The sequence below is a fragment of the Ambystoma mexicanum genome, chromosome 10 (genome assembly GCF_040938575.1).
Source record: "Ambystoma mexicanum isolate Mex_15411 chromosome 10, UKY_AmexF1_1, whole genome shotgun sequence".
Lineage (NCBI taxonomy): Eukaryota > Metazoa > Chordata > Amphibia > Caudata > Ambystomatidae > Ambystoma > Ambystoma mexicanum.
The window spans coordinates 1135802174-1135822139 of NC_090932.1; the positions used below are offsets into that span (position 1 = coordinate 1135802174).

General features: G+C 46.0%; 1 protein-coding gene across 1 annotated transcript in view; it reads right to left on the reverse strand.

Annotated features, from left to right (window-relative positions):
- Positions 1-14368, reverse strand: part of LOC138492081 (beta-1,3-galactosyltransferase 2-like) — a 148764-nt gene extending 134396 nt beyond the window's left edge. Inside the window, exon 1 of the mRNA XM_069619041.1 lies at positions 13907-14368. The gene's annotated coding sequence lies outside the window, so the exon portion shown is untranslated. The remainder of the gene's footprint in view (positions 1-13906) is intronic.
- Positions 14369-19966: the final 5598 nt, after the last annotated feature.

The window sequence follows — 19966 nt, forward strand, 5'->3', positions numbered from 1 at the left end:
GGATCTGTTCATGCAGTTCGAGGACCTGGACATGAAGATCCGGGCTACCCTCTGCAAGATCCTCAGAGGGAGAGGCAAAATCCTATGGTGTCCACACAAGTGCACCTTTGCAGTGGGTCCCACCTTGATGGAGGCTGTGGCCTTTTTTTGGTGCCGGATCCTCATGTCGTTCATCTCTTTTTAATGTTTTCCGGTGTTTGCAAGGCCACACCCTCAACATTGACGAGCTGTACATCACCCTGCAGCCCACCCAAGTCAGGCCCCTTCCCAACACTGTTGATGCATCTGCTGAAGCAGATTCCATATGCATGAGGGTACAATTATGACCTAACTTCCACAAATTGCGATAGTTACCATGCAATACGTGTGTATCATTGCATCTGTGAGCTCGCACATGCAAAACACAGCACCCCCCCACAACAGTACACCCTCCCCATGAGTGCCACCATCTGGCACCCACCAGCAAGCATGCATCCACAGAGCCACCCCTTGCCCATGTCCTGTTCCCCACTCACCTGTACTGAGTATCAGCAGGCAGCAATGTAAATTAGATGAACATATGGCACACTGGCAATGAACTGCAAACTTGCCAAGGAGTCCACAACAGATGGGTTGCAGCAGTGTGATAGCAGGCCAAGAAGTGTCTCAAACCGGTGGCAGGAAGCTCCCTGTGGACCCTTGCAAATCCAGATGCCAAAACAAGCTGGGCCGTCTCACGTAAATTATGCGTGTAACGCAGTGCAATCTGCGCATGCACGGCTTACTACGAATATGGGGCGCATGCGCAGGGTGCATCTGCACAGCTTATTCGTAATGGTTGCAGGATGCAGAGCACTTCCTTGATCAGTTTTACGGGCGTAGGCAGAGAATACACGGTGCAAGTGGAGAACAGCAGGAATTGCAAGAATACATCCTGTGGAATCTAGACATCGACAGAAGGGGGACTGGCAGAGCTGGGAGACAAGTGAAAAGGAGGGGACCAATGCCACAACATGCCAGGGGGAGGGCACAACAACCACATGCTGGGGAAGCAGCACTGCCACAGACATGCACCAGCACAGCCACTGAAGGTGCCACTGGTACCCCTACAAGCCAGGGACCATCACCACTGACTGAGGAGGGGGTGAGCCAGAAGAGGAAATTTACGGATGAGGAATTGCAAATCCTCACAGACTTTGTTGAGGAAAACAACTCCAAGATGTACCCCTGGGCTGGAAGCACCGTGACACAGGCCAATGTAAACAGAAGTGGCAGGAGGTGACTGTCCTTGTGAATGTCTCGGGTGGAGAGGTACACTGCGAAACTGGTGCATAATCGCATGGATGATCTGACGAGGCGTACAAAGGAGAAGCTGGGAGCAAATGTGCTCTCTTCATAGGCGACTGGTGGTGGTTCACCACATATTCAGGAGCTCACTCCTTTTGAGGAGGTAGCCTCTGGCCTCATCTCAAGTGAGCAGATTGTTGGCATCGGAGGCATCAACACATTTGAACATGCTACAGGTGAGTGATATATGTGAATGATGAATGTGGTCATGAATATGCCTGGCGAAGGCGGTGTGGATTAGTGTTGCAGAGTGGCATTCACATCATGGGATTGACGTCCAAGCTGCACATGCATGGGGGTCCAATTGACGCAGGATGCATTGTGGCCGTTGGCTGCTTAGGGTAGACCTCACTGCACCTTGCACGTGCAGATGTGTATGGCATTCTCCCCAGGGCATTGCGTGCAGGTGCTGCATTACAGCATGCACGGCATCTGTGCCATATCTGTATGGTGTGTACTGTCAATGTTGCATGCACTCACATGACTCCTCCACTGCCAATAGCTCATGCATATGTGTGTCATTCAATTGTCAGGTCATGCAGTGATGTAGGGATGTGTGCAATGCCAGTGTACTGAAGGGGGCCATAACCTGCAGTCCTTATGCTGGTAGCACACAGCCTAGAAATGTATAACGAGTATGCATGTGCATTCGCAAATCCATGCTCTATTAGACATGGAAGTGCACACCAGTGACATCCATGTCACTCATTGGTATGACATGCCTCTGGTGCCTGTGTGCACTGGTATCTTGATGCAACCTTGACTGTAACCTTTGCAGGGAGAATGACTGTCACCTTGGCATTGCCTGTCCACACAGGGATAGGATTGTGATTACGCTGGCCACTGACTGTACATGGCCACATCCACACATGTGGACTTGTTCTCTGTTTGGTGGGTTGCAGGCTTTGCATCGAAGTTGCCCAGTCTCCTGCCACCTTGGCACACCGGCCTTACATTTGCACCTATGCCACTGTGTCGCCATTTCATACTCCCACCGTTGACATTCACCTACTTGCTCGTCCGTGTGATCATCAAAGTGTGCATTGACTACGCATTCAAGCCCAGCTATATGTTGTCATGCCTTTTTCCTTTACTGCCACAACATCCATCTCCTGCTTGCCTTGTTTTATTCATTTGTATTTGGTTGCAAGAAGAAACTTTACAAAATATAAAACACCTTAATATCGATGTGCATTTACAGCAATTTCATAGACATTTTTTTCAAGCATTACATTTGTTCCTAGCCTGTGACATAATTGCACATCCATTTCTTTCACTTTCAACAAGTGTCTTAAAATTACTTCATAAAACGCAAATAATCATGGACCCCACAGGACACACATAGCCCAATTCTCATTTCCACCTGCCTCGAAATCAGAGATTTGATAAATAAAGTTCAGCTTTGATTAGGTTATTTCAATTTTTCACACTAAGGGCCTCATTACACGGAAGGCGGTGAGCCATGGCGCTATTAGCGCCATGGCTCATGCCGGTAAAATACCGTCACCGCCTTGGCGGAAAGGGGATTTACCGCCCCATTCCAAGGTTGGTGGGGCGGTAAATCCGCCTTCCGCCATTGCCCTTCCCCATTCCCATTTCTGCCCCATAGGGCTCTATGGGAATGGGGAAGGTGCTAATTACGGCACCGCAATTTTGCGGTGCCGTAATTAGCTCCGAGGTCCCTTAGCGGGTTGGTTTTTAACGCCTGCAAAAAGCAGGCGTTAAAGCACCAACCCGCTAAGGGACCTCGTAGTAATGCGGTAATGGTTAACGGTCACCGTTACCATTAACGGTGGCCGTTAACCATTACCGCCTTCCGTGTAATGAGGCCCTAATTCCTTCAAATAACTATGTTACAGCTTTTCAGAACTTGCACAACAGTAGATGTTAGAGTGGTTTTGTAGCCAGAGATCATTCTGTTCCAGAAAAATTCTGAGATCAAGCCCTTCTCCCGATCCATAAATCTCCTGAATAGAGCTGACCTCACACACCACGTTCCCTTACAGTCCATCAGGAGGTGTCCTAATGATTGATATCTTGGCGTAGCACATATTTCACAGAGCTTGAGGGCTCCATCTCCTTGTTTTCGCTTGATCAAAATTTCTCCAGTGTGTATTATATTTAATCTTATCCTCAAGAAATTATTCCTAACTTGTCTATCAGGAAACTTTAATAGGTATTTCGAAAGACAACCCAACTTTTTATCGACCATCAAAAATTGGTTTGGAGGAGCCAAAGCCCTCAATCTCGCAGTTGTGTCAGTCCAGTCAATCAGTTCTAGCGTCCTTTTCACCTTCTTGGGATTGTTAATTAATGTTTCCAGGTTTGAATTGATCCTTATCAGGATATCTTTTACTCTCAAATACTCTGAATTTTCAAGATGTATTTTAATGTCCCCATAGAGTGTAGAGTTCTGGGTGGTGATGATCTCCCGATAAAGCGCGATCAGCTTCTAATTCACCAAACATCCCAGTGATCTTAAACCTAACTCCAACCTCAGACTCCAAGATGGAGTACACATTGGAAGTCCATAGAGAACCTTCCAGTTTACTCCAGTTTGAGTTCCAGATTAAGGGCCTGGCTTCTAGGCTATATAAAATCACTGGGACTGCCTTTGACATATAGATCTTAATCAAGTGGAGTATAGAGTTTGCAATATTTTGCATTGAGTTTCATCATCTGAGGTATGATCTGCGAGATATTTCCTGAGCTTTCCGACTCCACTTTATAAATGGCTGGGGAAGCATAAATCTTACATCCCAAATATGTGAGTTCATCCACCCGTGGGATAATTTGACCCTCCAGAACCCATCTTGCAAAACAGATCTTTTTCTGGGGGTGCCTAGAAATTACGATCTTGGACTTTTTAAGGGTTGATAGACAAACCATTTGTGCATGTGTATTCTCCCAGTTTGGTCAAGAGGCACCGTAGACCTATTGCTGTCTTGTCTAGCAAGACAATGCCATCTGAATAGGTCAGCCAATGGATCCTTCTCCCATATAACATTGGATTGGCCAGGGCAGATGACTCCAGAAAGACGCCCAAGTCCACCAGAAACAAGTTAAAAAAGAGTGGGGCCCCCAAACACTCTTGTATCACTCCTCTCTCCACTTTGATTAATTCGGACAGATGACCCTGAGCATCGAGCAGCATTCTCAGAGAGGTGTCTCTGTGCAGTTCAATCAACATTGCTAACAGCAACTCTAGGATCCCCCGGTTCCATAGTTTACTCCAGAGCAGTTCTCTATCGACTCGGTCGAAAGCTTTATATAAATCAACCCATGCCCCATCTAGCGGGGCCTCACCTTTGTCTACTGTATACTCACTTACCAGATTTAAGACCAGGCCATTTAGACTAGTAGAGAGTTCTCGTCTAAACCCTGTTTGGTGACGGGATAGAATCTGTGCAGTGTCTACCCAAGATGTAAGTTCATTCAGTAAAAGGTTCATAAAAACTTTACTGTATATCTAGGAGGGCGATCGGGCGATAATTTGCCAGATTTAACCGATCACCCCCCTTGAAGAATGTTATCAATAGCGCTGTCTTCCATGAAGGTGGAAACAAGCGTCTTATGAGGATTTCTGTAAATAGATGGTTTAATAACTTACTTTCCCTAGTTTACGGAGTTGCCTAAATTCCCTTTTCTTCTCCAAGTCTCCTCATCAAAGCTGTGAATTTTATAAATGTATCCAGTTGACATTTTTCCTCCCAGATACAGTTTGGAATTTCTTCCAACATCTTATTTAAAAATTTCCCATCCTACTTGTATTTAATTGCTCGGACTTTCCCCTTTTTCCCCACGAGATCTCATGTATAGCAGATGATGTAACTGACAGGTCAGGGAATGACAACTCTAATTGTGAGTGATCACTCTCTCCATCATGGTTAATTTCCAAGATGGTTTGTTTGGAGAGGAAACCTTGTGAAAAAATATATAATCTAATAATCTAATTGGATGATTTATCACGGTGCCAGGTAGAGATGGGGCTAACATCCCCCCAGCACTCCCGTCAACATTTTCAGACTCCATGAATCCAGAAAGTCCAACCAGATGCGCCCTTTTTTGGGGGGGTATCCTTCCCACTTAGTGACTTGACACATTCTGCATTTAGGTCTCCAGTGAGAATTATGTTAGAGTCTCCATAATCTATCTTTATCTTTGTCAACAAGGAAGCCAATGTTGTTAGAAAAACTTGGAGTTCCGAACAGGCGGGTTTCCAATAGATATTAATAATTATTAAATCAGGATCTGGAATGTCAAATGTTAACCGAATTTTACAGGGCTGGATTCCTATAATGTTGTTAAAAATAGAAATTATGGCTTTTACGTTATGATTTTTAAGGGCCATCAGAAGACGTCCTGAGGGCCTTCCTTTTGCTTTCTGTAAAGTGGATAAGCAGTGGAATGTATAGCCCTGAATTTCAATAGGATTGACCAACCAGGTTTCCTGAAATAGTATGACATTGTAGAGTTCGAATATCTGTTCTCTCATTTTTTTATATTTAAAGGTAGTGGAACTGCGCATATTCCAACTAACCAAATTAAACTATTGTGCCTAAGGATGTTGGAGACCTATTCCCAATTTCTGGAGTACTTGGGACAGAATCTCAGGGAGGATGTATAAGGCTTTTTCATTAGTATTGTTCCCGGAGTCAGTCCATTTTCCGACAGTATGGGCCTCTTCTGGTTCCCCTCCCCTCCTTTGACTGTCCTCCTTTTGGCCTTCCCTGGGCTGAGCGTTTTCCTTGATGATTTTCATCGGGAGTGCGGAGTGAACTTTTAGTCCATGCCTTTCTAAATCTCTTGCGGTACTCAAGATGGCCACCTGCGCCTTCTTTGACTTGAGTCCTGTTTCTGCAAGGTAAGAGTCTTTTATTTTGGGAAATCTTACATAATTATAACCTCTGATGATAATAGAAAGAGATTTGAAGTTTTTTTGAAATGGGTTAGGATCACAGTTCTGCTCAAAGATTTGTACTGTTTGGTATTTGCCATGAACTATTAAAAAATAGAGTACATGCACACCATGTGTTTAATCCTTCTTTAGAGTCAATAGGTTTTTAACATTTGGAGATCATGAGGCTCACTAGTAGTAAGTGTAGGTAAAGGGTGTGGGGGAGAATGCCCGAAACTAAGGCCCGAAGATATCTGGCCACTGAGGAGCAGGACTGCCGAAGATCCCCTAACCGAGAGATGTGAACATTAAGGAATGTCTTTAAGGCCTTAAGAAAATGGAGGTGGTCAGACAGCTCTCAAATTTGAGGTGGGAGAGCATTCCACAACTTCACAGTCAAAAGAGGATGGCATGGTTGGTCATATCGAAAGCCATGGAGAGGTCAAGTAAAATGAGAACTCTGACCTAACTGCAGTACTGGAGCATGGCCATGACATCAAGCATGTAAAACATCACAGATTCCGTTGTTCAAAGAAATATAAAGCCTGCCTGGAATGCGTGGAGAAGAGTTTGACTCAAGGTAACATGAAGGTTTTGGGGTAACAATGTATTTCATAAGCTTAATAAAGTATTAAACAAGCACTCAGTTAGTAAAAGGGTACTGTTTCAAAGAAATCGGCTAATTTCTGGAGTTCCAAAAGCATTACACTTACATCCAGAGTGTACGCCAACTGGCAATGCCAGAGCTGTCTGTCGAGGGGGAACCCAAAGACCAAGGAAAAAGCAGCACCATCATAGCTGCATGTTATCATGCCTGCTCCTACCACAGACCCTAAATGGTCTCCAGCTTCATGCTTGCTTTGCCATTGTGATAAATGTTTTGTGTGCCTATAACCTTTTTCATGTATTCATTTTCTTCTAGTCCATCCGTGCTGGTTTGTTATGCCAGAAATAACTCAAACAGCATATACTGTTACTTTTTTTTTACTACCCAGAAGCATTGTTTTTTCACTGTATTAAAACAGTAGCATGCATGTTGTTTTCAGGTACTGATTACAATAATCAAGCATCATAAAGAAATTCAAAGCCCTAACATTAAAATTCATCGCTCATGGAAATAAGAACTGGCAAAGCGAGATAACTGTACAGATACTGATAAAACACAAATGTTTTTACCCTCCTTATGGACTGTAAAGGATTTGGAAGACTGTTCCAAAGTTTAGATCCCAATATGGTGTGTAGTGTTTTTATGAACTCTAGGCACAAGGAGCTGTGGTGAATCCAGGGAATTCGTCGCCTCTCCCCAAGGTAGAGCCATCCGCCCTCCCCGGTGGGAATAGGGCGGTGAGCCTGCTATGCCTTACATCCCATAGGGGACAGGGAAAGTGGGATCCCCCAGAGGGTGACCCCTCCTTAGAGGACAGTACATCAGTTAAAAGGATATGTGTTAACCTACATTGTCCCAGATGCCAACGATTTTAATGGAGTTTTAGGAGTTGCATCAGACAAATATAGAAATAGTCATGCAGTGGCACCACACACATCTTGCTTGGTAGTTTAAATATTTTCCAAGTAAATAGAATAGTAGGATGCCGGGTACTTACTTGCTAATATCAGCAATAAGTGAACTCTGTATTTGATTATACCATTCCTAATGCTCATACATTACCTTTACAAGTTAATCTACATAAATACCAAACAAAAGTGAGTATTTTTAATGTGTTTCTATTTGACTATAAAAGCCACTACAATGCAATGGTTTACTGAAACTGTAGCAAATATACTGATGGCATCTAATGATAATCAAAAACACAACAAATGGATCAAAATCATAATATAGATATTCACACAGAAGGTGGACCCAAAACGATATTGCTGTCCAATAGTAAGTCTGCCTGGTTCTCAGGGGTAGTAGTGTCTCTTGGACTACAGTGACCAACTTCCAGAGGGTCCTTCTGGTACAGCAATACGGTCGAAAAATCTGCTATAGCTTGGGCATTTAGACCACCTTTGGGGTGATGTTCATGCTGCGGTATGAAGGGTATGATGTAGATCACGACAAGCTGGATGATTATAGCGGGGTGGAGTAGGGGCAGTGATGGCTTACTGGAATGCAACTGGAAGGCTTAAACCTCCTTATTTGGCTTTAGTATATGCAGTACATGCTAGCCAAGGTTTCCTCTGTTATGCGCCCACAATCCCCTTTGCACCAAGTTGGCAACTACGTGCAAATGCGGTCATAATTGCCGGTGATGTCACTTCCAATATTTGGGCACCCACAGGAAATTAATAAGACGGCTCCCCTGCTTGTTATGCTCCCGGCCATTGCTTTTTTCTTCAAAATAAAGGGCCTCATTACACGGTAGGTGGTAAGGGTTTACCGGTACCGGTATTTTACCGGTACCGGTAAACCCTTACCGCCTTACTATGAGGTCCCTTTGCGGGTTGGAGAATTTAACGCCTGCTTTTTGCAGGCATTAAAAACCAACCCGTTACGGTACCGCAATTTGCGGTGCCGTAATTAGCACCTTCCCCATTCCCATTATGCCCTATGGGGCAAAAATGGGGAAGGGCAATGGGGGAAGGGGGAATTACCGCCCCACCAACCTTGGAATAGGGTGGTAATTTCCCTTTCCACCAAGGCGGTGCCGGTATTTTACCGGCATGGACCAAGGTGCTAATAGCACCTTGGTCCACCGCCGTCCGTGTAATGAGGCCCAAAGTTTCATCATTTTTGTGAAAAGAAACAAAGGTTTTGCATCTGTTGGGGATGTGGGTGTTTATGTTCCTAGTTCTGCATTAGATAATGTTATGACATTGGTGATGACAGGGTACGTTTGGCTACGCTGCCCACTAGCATAATTAAAATAGGTGGAGCTCATAGTGAGCGCATAGTGATGTCAGCGTTAGGGGCGGTTGATCTGAATTAGTGCATAGAGGGCACTTGAACTTAGCGTGATGGATCAACGGATCATATTCGCACAACATGGCAACACACGACCTGTCGTTTTTGCATGTGTTCAAGTGAGAAAAATTCAGGCAATTTGCATTGAAAATGTTTTTAAGAACGATCGATGTATGCGCTAAAATACATGCCAATTGATTGGGCCAATACAATTTCTGACTGAAATACCCCTTTAACTATGTTAATTGCTGCAACCATCTGCAGAGGGTCAATAAACGAAAATGTCAGATCCAGAGAGCCTTTGATAATTAATTAGGCTGGCCATGGCAGGAGGAAGGTTTTAGCCCTCCCCCTTCTGAGATGCATCGTGTAGTCCACCTGTCAGATCCCAACTAAATATGACAGGGAGGACTGCGCCTGTAGGCTGTGTCGACCCAGAGTACACAGGTCAATATGTATGTTGTTCAGTGAGCATAGGAAAATGTGTGCGGATTAGCCCCACACATTTTCCAGAGGTTGATATACCTTCATTCAATTTCATATAAAATTTCAAAAATGCCCATGTGCGTGCAGACACTCCATTGCGGATGGTCGAATTCCTCACACCCTCTTCCGCTCCTTGTGCTGTCCCTCCTCCTTGTGCGCTCCCTACTTACCCCTTGAGCTGTCCCTCCTTCCGCTTGTGTTGTCACTTCTTCCCCCTAGCGCTGTCGTGCCTCCCCATGAGCTGTTTTGCCACTCCCCTTGGCTGTCACTCCTTCCCCCCTAGTGCTGTCACACCTCCCAACTTGTGCTGTTGCTTCACCCCTATTTGCCCTGTCACTCCTTCCCACATTTGAGCTGTCACACCTTCCTTCAAATGTTGTACTTTCATCTAGTGGATTTTTTTATTCTTTCTCATGTCGTCAATCCCCAGCATTGCCTTTTATTCCCTCCCATGCCATCATGTCTTCCTCTCTATGTTGTCATTCTTCATTGCTTCCCTCCATGCTAAATGTACACTGTAATAAACTATAAACGTCAGAACTATTGGTTTTGCCAATATTTCTTTTTACTGAGCGCTGTGTGTTTGTTGAGTATATGTTGTCATCCTAACCACTAGATTTATTAGTGTTTAGGATTAAAATGTCTTCAGGGAACATATGGCACTGGCAGGCCCATCCACCCTGCTAGCCACGGGCAACGGAACAGTGCGGCCAAAGCACTGCACCGAAACGGCCAGCGCCTAAAAGCTTGTACTGAATCATCCTGCTCCGAGTTAGACATTGGGAGATACATTAATTGTTTTATCAATGAAGAAAGCCAAAGTATCATAAAGAGAGTACATTGTTTGATTGTTGCAACATGTTATGGTATGTTACAACATGCTACCAGCAAACCGTTCCAGACACGAAGAGCCCATACATCAAACCTCGGGCCCACAAACTTCTGAAGTTTGACGCGTGGCTGAAGGAGCTTATTATCTCCATTATAACAGAGTAGTCTCCTAATGGGAGCCACCTTCAGTTGGTCACAAAGATATTGAGGTGCATTGCCAGATCTACATTTATGGGTCATGGTGAGCTTTTTATGGGCAGCTTGACTGGTAGCCAGTGGAGTGCTACTCTAGCAGATGCAATATGATCACTCCTACTAATTCCCCGAATGGCCCTCACTGCCCCATTCTGGGCGGTCTGGAGCTTTTGCAAATTGGTGGTAGAGGTGCCTGCAAATAGACTGTTAAAATAACCCAGTTTGAAATTGACTAGGACACTGGCCAATAGTAATTGTTTTGTTCAGATAGGTAAGATCTAATCTGTCTAAACAATTTGAGAACATATGCACAGGTAGACCTCAGATGAAGTGTATGTTTTTTGCATAGAAAGTTGGAAACCCAGATACACACCTAACGCCTTGACCAAGAAAGCCACTGAGATAGCACAGTCAGCAATCAGAAACTGTGTATAACAAGGCTCCAGTGTTTTCAGCCGAGGACCTGACCCAAGATCAGGAGTTCTGTCTCATTGTCATACAGGGCAAGTGAACTGACAGCCATCCAAGATTGTATTGTTGTGTAGATCTGATTAATAGCCTCAGAGTCCCAGACATAATCACCCTTAAGTTTGAGGATGATCTGGGTATTGTCAGCATAACTGGTATAGCTTACACCATGACAATCCAAAAGATCAAACAAGGGACGGGTGTGTATGTTATATAATGTCCGTGAGAGGCAAGAACCCTGTGGCACCCTACACTGCAATGAGCAGCTCTGGGGCCTAGTATACAGTACGACTGTCTCATGTGAGGTAGACCCTTTCAAATTAGCTAGCATATCACCAATTAAAGCAAGGGGATGAGCTTAACTCACGGATGCCATGACAGCAAATGGCAAATGGATAATCAAAAAAGTAGTCAGCAAAACAGAATAAGTATAATGTTATGTTATGTTACTTGGCATTTGCATAGCCCCTTAGGTATCATTGGTATGACCTCAAAGCGCTGTTAGGTTGAACGCCCTCGGGAACCGCAGTTCAAGTCAGTAGAGAGAGAGAGTGTCGTATGGTGCGTGGGCGCACCGGACATGTGTGCAGCTGGTGTGGTTGTTGCATGATAGGCGCTTCCTAGCAGTAGGTGTGGTGCTGAGGATATCAGTTGGATGTGTTTGGTCTGGAGGGTGGACACCCAGACTGAGTTGTGGCTGCGTTAGGCCTGAGGAGATGCCTAAGCTAGCCGGTATGTGTTCAGCCGGTATTACCCAAATTGGTTGTTTACAATTGTTCGAATGAACAATTGACCGAATTTAAAGGGTCACAATTGACCTTTTCACAATTGACCGAATATATATATATATATATATATATATATATATATATATATATATATATATATATATATATATATATAGGTTTGGTAATATATATTTATATATATATATGGGTTTTGGGGGGTTTGGCGTTGGGTGGGGGGTTGTGGGGGGTTTCCCCCCACATATATGGTACAATTGACCTTCACAATTCGGTCAATTGTGAAAAGGTCAATTGTCATTCGAGCAGTTGTAAAACGATCAATTCGTATACAACCGTTCAGCTAGCTGAGTTTTATTACGATGATGAGGTGTTTGTCAGGTAATGTTAGTATGATAACAGCGAGGTCGATTGTGTCATAGCATAGCTGTGTTCTAGTTGAATGATAGTGCATAGGAGAGAGTAAGCGTAGTAGTGTGATATGGTGGTTATAAGTAAAGTGCCTACGACCAAGCACGAGAGCAGGACAGGGGGTGTACATAGCAGCATACGTATATAAAGCGACAGGATGGATAGGGTAAATATGTGATACAGATAACATGGGGATACAGGTACATAGCACATACACAGCATAAACAGGAGATACAGAAAGGTATTGATAGAATGAGAATAGAATATCGAAATTTGCTGGTATTACAAATTGCTCTCATTGTACGTAAAGCTGAGGGAGATTACAGTTAAATAATTACAAACATTATTTCTCTGTACTGTGTGTGCTGTGTAAAACAGGGATCACTTCCCAGTGCTGACAGTAAAGCATTTTGTAAAGGTCTAAAATGCAACTACAGTTAGCCAAATAAAGTCTGTCAACGATCATTTTATATGGCATGATGTAATTATTAAACATACAAAGAAAAACAATACCTTTCTACTGCTGGCACCAAACAGTGCAAATAGGCTCTTGCCGAAACGCTGACACGTCGGCACGCCCGGACAAAAACTGGCACAGACCGGCTTCCCTACAGCAGCACTCATGTGCCTGACCAGGTGTAAAAACCAACGTGGAGCACACTGGGACATGTAGTCCCACAGATTGTTTTGGAGGTTATCAAGGCAGTACAAGGTGCTTCCTAGATATAGATTTCTACAGAACATGCAGCGAGCAAACAAAGTGCTAAAAATTAAGTTTAGCAAACAACGACTTAATAGGCAGCGCATTCACGGAAGATACCGGAAGAAATCAAGATTAAACGTTGTTTGTGGGTGATAATTGTACGTAAATATGTTCTATGTACATCGTTTTGGCGAAAGCGCTATATAAATATCAAATCACCATTCAGTCATATTGAAGATTTTTCATTGGGATTTTAAAAAAATAATGCTTAAGAATCATGAATTTCCTTCAAAAGAACTGAGGAACTGAAACCTGCATTGACATTTTTTTTTAAAATGTGTAATGTAGTAGATTTTTTTACTGCACATTATTTATTTTTAACACACCTTTCAAAATTAATTGTATATACTTGACATTGGGCCACATTACAAGTACGACTGTGAGAAAAAAAAGTGCTAACGTTACCACAGCATTACCGCACCGCTGTACTACAACTTTGGTGGTGAGGTGGGGGATTTCCACCCAGCTAAGAACTGGAGGAAAATCCACCACTTTACTGCCCAAAAAATCAGCAGAATTACTGCCAGTGGTCATTACGCCGAAATTCAAATGGGGAATTACACCACCTGCCACCACTTGTAATATCGCAGGACCAAGGGGCAGTAACTGTAAATCCGTTTGTGGTATGTCGGTAGCACCGAACTTGTAATGAGTCACAAAGTCTGTTAGGCCACTCTTCTAATTTCATTTACCACAAGTTTTTCTAGGTTTCTTAGCTACTTGCGAATCTGAAGCTGGCAAGACCCTTAATAGACCTGCCCGGAAGTATTGTTTCACAACGCGTTACCAGGTATCGCCCCCTCACCCTGCCTTGATTTCGTGTGCACTCAAAGCACTGCTTTTATATTCCTGACTTTGAAATCAATATGTATATTGTGTACCTTGCAGGGGTCTCCTTTCCAACTCTTGCTGTGTGCATGCGGACCACGTGCCCAGGAATTCCTTCTAGTCCGTTCAATTCCTCATAATGTTCAGTCAGAGAGTCACTCATGAAAGTGCCACCCTGGACTCGGGAAATGCACTCACGGCTGCACTCTCCATTTGATAAAACGCTCTTCCGTAGACCGAATTGCTCAAACTTTGCCCCCAGGCAGCGCATTCACAAAGAGACCTGAAGAAAGCAAGATTAAACGTTGTTTGTCCGATTTAAAATGGTAAAGGCAAGGAACGGATCCTGCTGTCGGCATCAATAAACACAGGCCCTTCCTCATCCAGGAACAGCACAGGCGAGAACCAGGGTTGCCTAGAGGTCAGCTGGGCCAGTCAGGGGCAGCCTCTCCATCCACAGATCACCTCTCTGGCCTCTCGAGGGACTCAGGTGCAGAGAGGGATGTCTCGCTGATGTGCCAGGTGCGCGGGAAAAGAGTGGAGAGCCAGCGTGATGGGGTGTTTATAGAGAGAGGGAGGGGTGTGGGCGCGGTGCACGGAGAGGCAGAGTGGAAAGGGGAAGGAGAGGTGCTCTGAAGGAGGCAGAATGTGCGACTAGAGGCCGCTTCACAGAGCTGTGTCTGGATTCAGGGAAAGGCTACCCCATCGTGGAGTAAATCACACTTTTCAGAACAAGCCCTGCAGGATGCCTTTAGAGCAACAGTGGTTAGCCAGTGCTTAATTTGTAAGAAAATAAGTGCCGGGGCCCAAGTATTTTCTAAAACGCTTGTGACACTGCAGGCGGGCAGGTCCCCACCATTGCTGCCACACCCGCTGCTGCTGCTGGTGATGGATGCTTTGGCTTTCATTACTTCATAATCAATCTGAGTCTGAGACAATACGTTCTGGGGCTCAGCAATAAGCTCCAGGGCTGAGCCCTGAAACCCCTCTACAGATGAATCCCTGCTAGACAGTCTGCGGCCTGAGGGGCAAGGTCCGCCACTCTGCCCTGTATTCCACAGAGTCCAACCTGTGCCATTAAATGTAGGGGAGGGTGAAGAGTGTGGCGAGAAGCTAAGTGAAACAGAGACCGCCCAAGGATTTGCGAGCCGTTGGCGGCAAATGTTGTGTGGGGATCTGTTGCGAGGGATGCGCATTCAAATAAAGGATGTAACACTGGAGGCAAACTGTGCATGTCTTCTTTATTTAACACGCAAATACCAACTGAACTTCTTCCCCTTAACTCCTCCCCTTCCTTCTCCCGCTCCCGCTTCCCACCTGGAAGCTGTCTCTGCCTGAAAGGACCAGAGATCTCCAACATCATCCCCTGGCAAATTTTCTGACAACCGGGTCAACACTCTTCCACCAGGCGTGCAGGTCTTCAAGTTACGCGCTGGGGCCATGTATCCCTCTCACAGTATCCTGAGGGCTCTTGAGGGTCCAGCGCATCTTGCATCAGATGTCGATCCTCCACGGGTGGGGTCCACGTGTCACCCCATGACTCTCGGGGTTTGGGATCTGGTTCCGGCGGGGGTAGCTCAGGGTCCTCTATTTTGATGAAGTGTTTAAACTGTGAACTGTTCCTTGTGATTGCACGTTCAGCATTCTGGGCTGTCACCATGGTCCCTTTGATGGCGACCACGTTCAGTGGGTTCTGAGAGTATCTTTTCTTTGTCATGGCTTGCCGGACGAGAACTTTGTCTCCGATTTGGAGATCCTTCAGTATTGCCCTCCTTCTCATGTCCGTGTCTACCTTGGTTCGCTCTTTCTTCAGGTGTCCCTCTTTATGATCTCAATATCTTCCTCTTCGTGCCCACTGGCCTTTCTTACAATGCGCGTATGGATTTGATAGCACATAATTAGCTTGGCGGGTGTCTTATTGGTAGCTTCATGGAGCGTGTTGTGGTAGTCGCATAATAGTCTGCAAAGAGCTTGGTGTGGGTTTGTGCCTTCTATGTGAGTTCCTTGGACTGTCTTTTGGATGCCATGATCCGTTCGGCCATTCCGTTTGCTTGTGGCCATCTGGGGGTGATCCTTTGGTGTATGAAGCCCATATGCTTTGTGAACGCCGCAAACTCATAGCTGTTGAATGGTGGGCTGTTGTCGGATTTGATGTATTGTGGGATGTCCCTTTCTCTGAGTACCTCGTCAAATATCGTGGCCCCTTGGGGGTACGCTGTTGTTATCGTGCACTTGATGATATGAAATCTTGAATACTCATGGATGAATAGTAGGAGGTATTTACCAGATTCCAACGGACAGTAGAAATCAACTGCTACTCTGTCCCACAGGTGGTCCGGTGTGAGTGTGGGCTGCATCGGGATGGGAGCTTCTGCTTGCACCGTGCATTGACACAGCAGGCAGTTCTTCACCCAGCTGTCTACAAGTGAGTCCAAGAATGGAAACCATACGTGATACCTCAGCTCCCTCTTCTTGTTGTTGGCTCCCCAGTGTCCTTCATGTGCCGTTCTGATGACCTCGGCGGTGAGTTTCACGGGAATGATTAGTCTGCACCCTCTCAGAAGAGTGGAGTGGTCTTTGACTGCTAACTCCATGTGCACTCTCGATAGTCTTGCAATTTCTTCTTTGCTCACCCCGAGTAGTTTTGGACCGCACGCCGGTAGTCCTTCCATTTATTGTTGCTGGTCAGGCTGATGGCTAGCGCTATGGACGGGTCGGCTGAGGAAGCCGCCGCGATTGCTTCCAGCGAGATTGCCGATGGCAGGGCGTTGACAGCCACATAGTTGATGTATTCTGCCTCACCCTGGCGGGTGGTCAGCACCCTGGCTGGGTGGCGGGATGGGTAGTCTGCCAGGTTTTGATCTCCCCCGTCCTGTGTATGATGGTGTAATCGTACTCCTGAAGCCTAATACCCCATCTTTCTATTCTGGGTGGCATCTTCGTGTGCGGGTTGCCAAAGAGTGAGAGCAGTACCTGATGGTCTGTGATTAGAGTACAGTTCTTTCCAATGATGAAATTGTGGAAATGTTTGCAGGCCTATACCGCTGCCAGGCTCGCTTTCTCGGCTTGCGAGTATGCCTACTCTGTTGCTGATAGGGCATGACTCGCGTATGCGACAATTTGTCTGTGGTGTGTATCAGCGCCACTCATCTGCGCCAGGATGGTGCCATATCCTACTTGGCTGGTGTCAACGGTTATTTCGGTGTGCCACATGGGATCGAAGGTTAGGCGGCGAGCCTCAGCTAGGGCCTCTTTGATGGAATCAAATGCTACCTGCAGCAACCTCCTCAGAGGTTCAGTGAGCAAGGCGGAGTGGGGAATGTATCGTGCACAATATCCGGCCATTCCAAAGAATGATTGCACATCTGCTGCCGGCATCGGTTCCTGTAGGTTGGTGATTGTGCTGACTTTTTCTGGGTCTGGTGTCATGCCCTCATCAGAGAAAATATGTCCAAAAAACCTTTTGTTTGCTTTTGCTGAATCTACACTTATCCAGGTTGAGCGTTAGGCCAGCCTTGTGTAGTGCTGCACACCTCGCTAGCAGTGCTGTTTCATGTTCCTCCTGTGATGTGCCGAACACGAGGATGTCATCACTGTAGTTTAATGAACCCCTGATTGGTCTAATTATCTGTTTTATGGCCTCCTGGAATATTTCTGCAGCAGATGAGATGCTGAAATGTAGGCGTCTGTAACGGAACAACCTTTTGTGGGTGGGGAAGGTAGTGCTGCTCCTTGATTCTCTGTGCAGTTCGAGCTGGTGGTACCCTTGAATGAGATCAAGTTTTGAGAACATTGTCAATTTGTTTAGCAGTACTATCATGTCCTTAATGCATGGGCCAGGGTGACGTTCCCTTTGTATGGCAGTCTTGGCCATCCTCATGTCTACACAGAGGTGTAGGCGCCCTCCTTCCTTTGGTACGATGACTAGTGGGGATACCCACGGAGTAGGACCGGTCGCTGGCTCAATGATGCCGTTGTTGAGTAGCTGGTCGAGTTCTTTTAAGGCGGCTTCTTGCAGGTGGAACCCTACTCTCCACGGGTGTTGGGGAATTGGTCAGACCGATTCATCAATATGCAGTTTGACGGGTGCACCCTTGAGTCTTCCTAACCCTTTGCATCGGTGTGGGAACTTGGCTAGGATACTCTCCTTTGTGATGTAATGTGGTCCTTTTTGGTTAGCGTTGATTGCATATGCCCGCTCTCTGTTGTTTTCAGAAAATGCGGATGATTGGATCACTTCGCCCTCTCGGAACTAGATATCAATGAGGCCCAGACAACATGCTGTGTGGTCACTAAGGAGGCAGCAACCTTTTGTCGGGCTTCAGATAACATGAAAGGTGGTATCCAGCGTTCGTCCATTGAGCATCAGTCGTTTCTTGAATCATCTGATTGAGTATAGGGGTAGTGCTAAAATCCTCAAGCTGGTCTTTTCGAGCTCTGGTCTCTCGGGCATCTGCAGGAATTCTTGTTCCCCGATTATGTTAACTGTTGCCCCTGAGTTAACTAAAAAGAAGAACTGTTTGTTTCCTAGATTGACCGCTATTCTGGGTGCTTCCTTTGCTTCCTGATCGTCCTGCATGAGATTGACATATTCATCCAGACAGTTCTGGTCCTAGTCTCCTCCTCCATGATATTGAGTGGTCTGTTAGTATTCACCGTAGTCCAGATGTGTATTCGGAGGCTCATCATATTCATCCCCAACCTGGGAGTAATGGTTATATTGGTTGTAGCCATGGTCATAGTCTTGCTGGTAGAGTTCTTCTACAGCTCTGACGTATCATCATTGTCCTTGGTAGTAGGGTCTGCTTTGGTCGGCTGGGGCCTGGGGAGCCCGCCGCTATGTTCTGTTCTGCAGCTGTGGGTTCATCCCTCGAGTGGGGCAGGATCTCCCCTCCGTGTAGACCGACAGAAAGTGGCCTTCGCTGCCGCAGTTGGCGCATCTTTGCGATAGTACAGGGCACGTCCCTGAAAGTGGGAAATTCATTCCACACCGATAACATTGTCTCTGTGTCCTGGGGCCCAATTGGTTAGGGGATCTGTTAGGCATGGGTCCTCTGTCCATGGGTCATTGGGGTTTTGACTGGACGGCAGCAATGGTTTCTCCCTTCTCGTGTTTCACAGTGGGGCTTCCCATTATGGAGGCTGCTTGCGCGTCCACTCTCTCAAAGATTCTCGCCATCTTGCTTACTTCGTCAATGGAGAGGGGTTTCTTCAGTAACTGCTTCCTGAGGGTAGGTGATAAGCAACCTTCTATCACACGCAGTCGTATTACTTCATCAGTGGAGAATGCGTGGAACTGGCAATGGGTCTCTTCACCCGGAGGCGGGTGATGAATTTGTCAACATTTTTCTCTGTTCTCTGCGTGCATTGGTTGAATAAATATCTGTTTGGTTCAATAACTAGTTTTCTGTTGAGGGAGACGGTCAACGTGGGGAAATCAGCTTGGTCCTCCGGGAGAATGGTCTCGATAATAGTTTTTATCTCTCCGCCCACCAGATTGATGAACATGTTGTGTAGATTGGGGGATTTCTCTCCACCAGTTGCCTTCACACAGTGGTTAAAACCTACGATCCATTCAATCCACCTGGGGCCCTTATCAGCCTGGGGAGTCATGGTGAATCCGAGTGGCTTCTGTGGCAGGGCTGCCTTGGATGTAGGGGCAGGAGGAAGTGTTCCTGGGTCACTCATGTTGATGGGACATAGGATTATGGCCTGGGTCGCACCCAGAAGCTAGCTACATGCCTCATCTGGTGGGCCTGCATTGTTAGGGGACGTTGTGTGTCAATGTCTGCGAAAGCGCTTCTGCCGACCGCTGTTCATGGCAGTACCGGGGGGGTGGAGGCACTGGTGTGAGGATGCAGTGATCGCCCTTCACTGAAGGTGTGCCTCCTTGCGTGAATTGTGGGGGCCATAGGCGATTGTTGGGGTGGAGGGCTGTGTTGTCCCTCTTGTCATGATGCCTTTCGATTGCTTCGCCCTTGGGCGTGATTTGTTTCGTTCAATTACTGTTGTGCATTGTTACAAAAACATCTTCTTTTTTCCTTTGGGACTTTGGTGTGCTGGCCGTGAGGTGGACGCAGATAACTGGTGTGGAAGGTCCTGACGGGATTGCC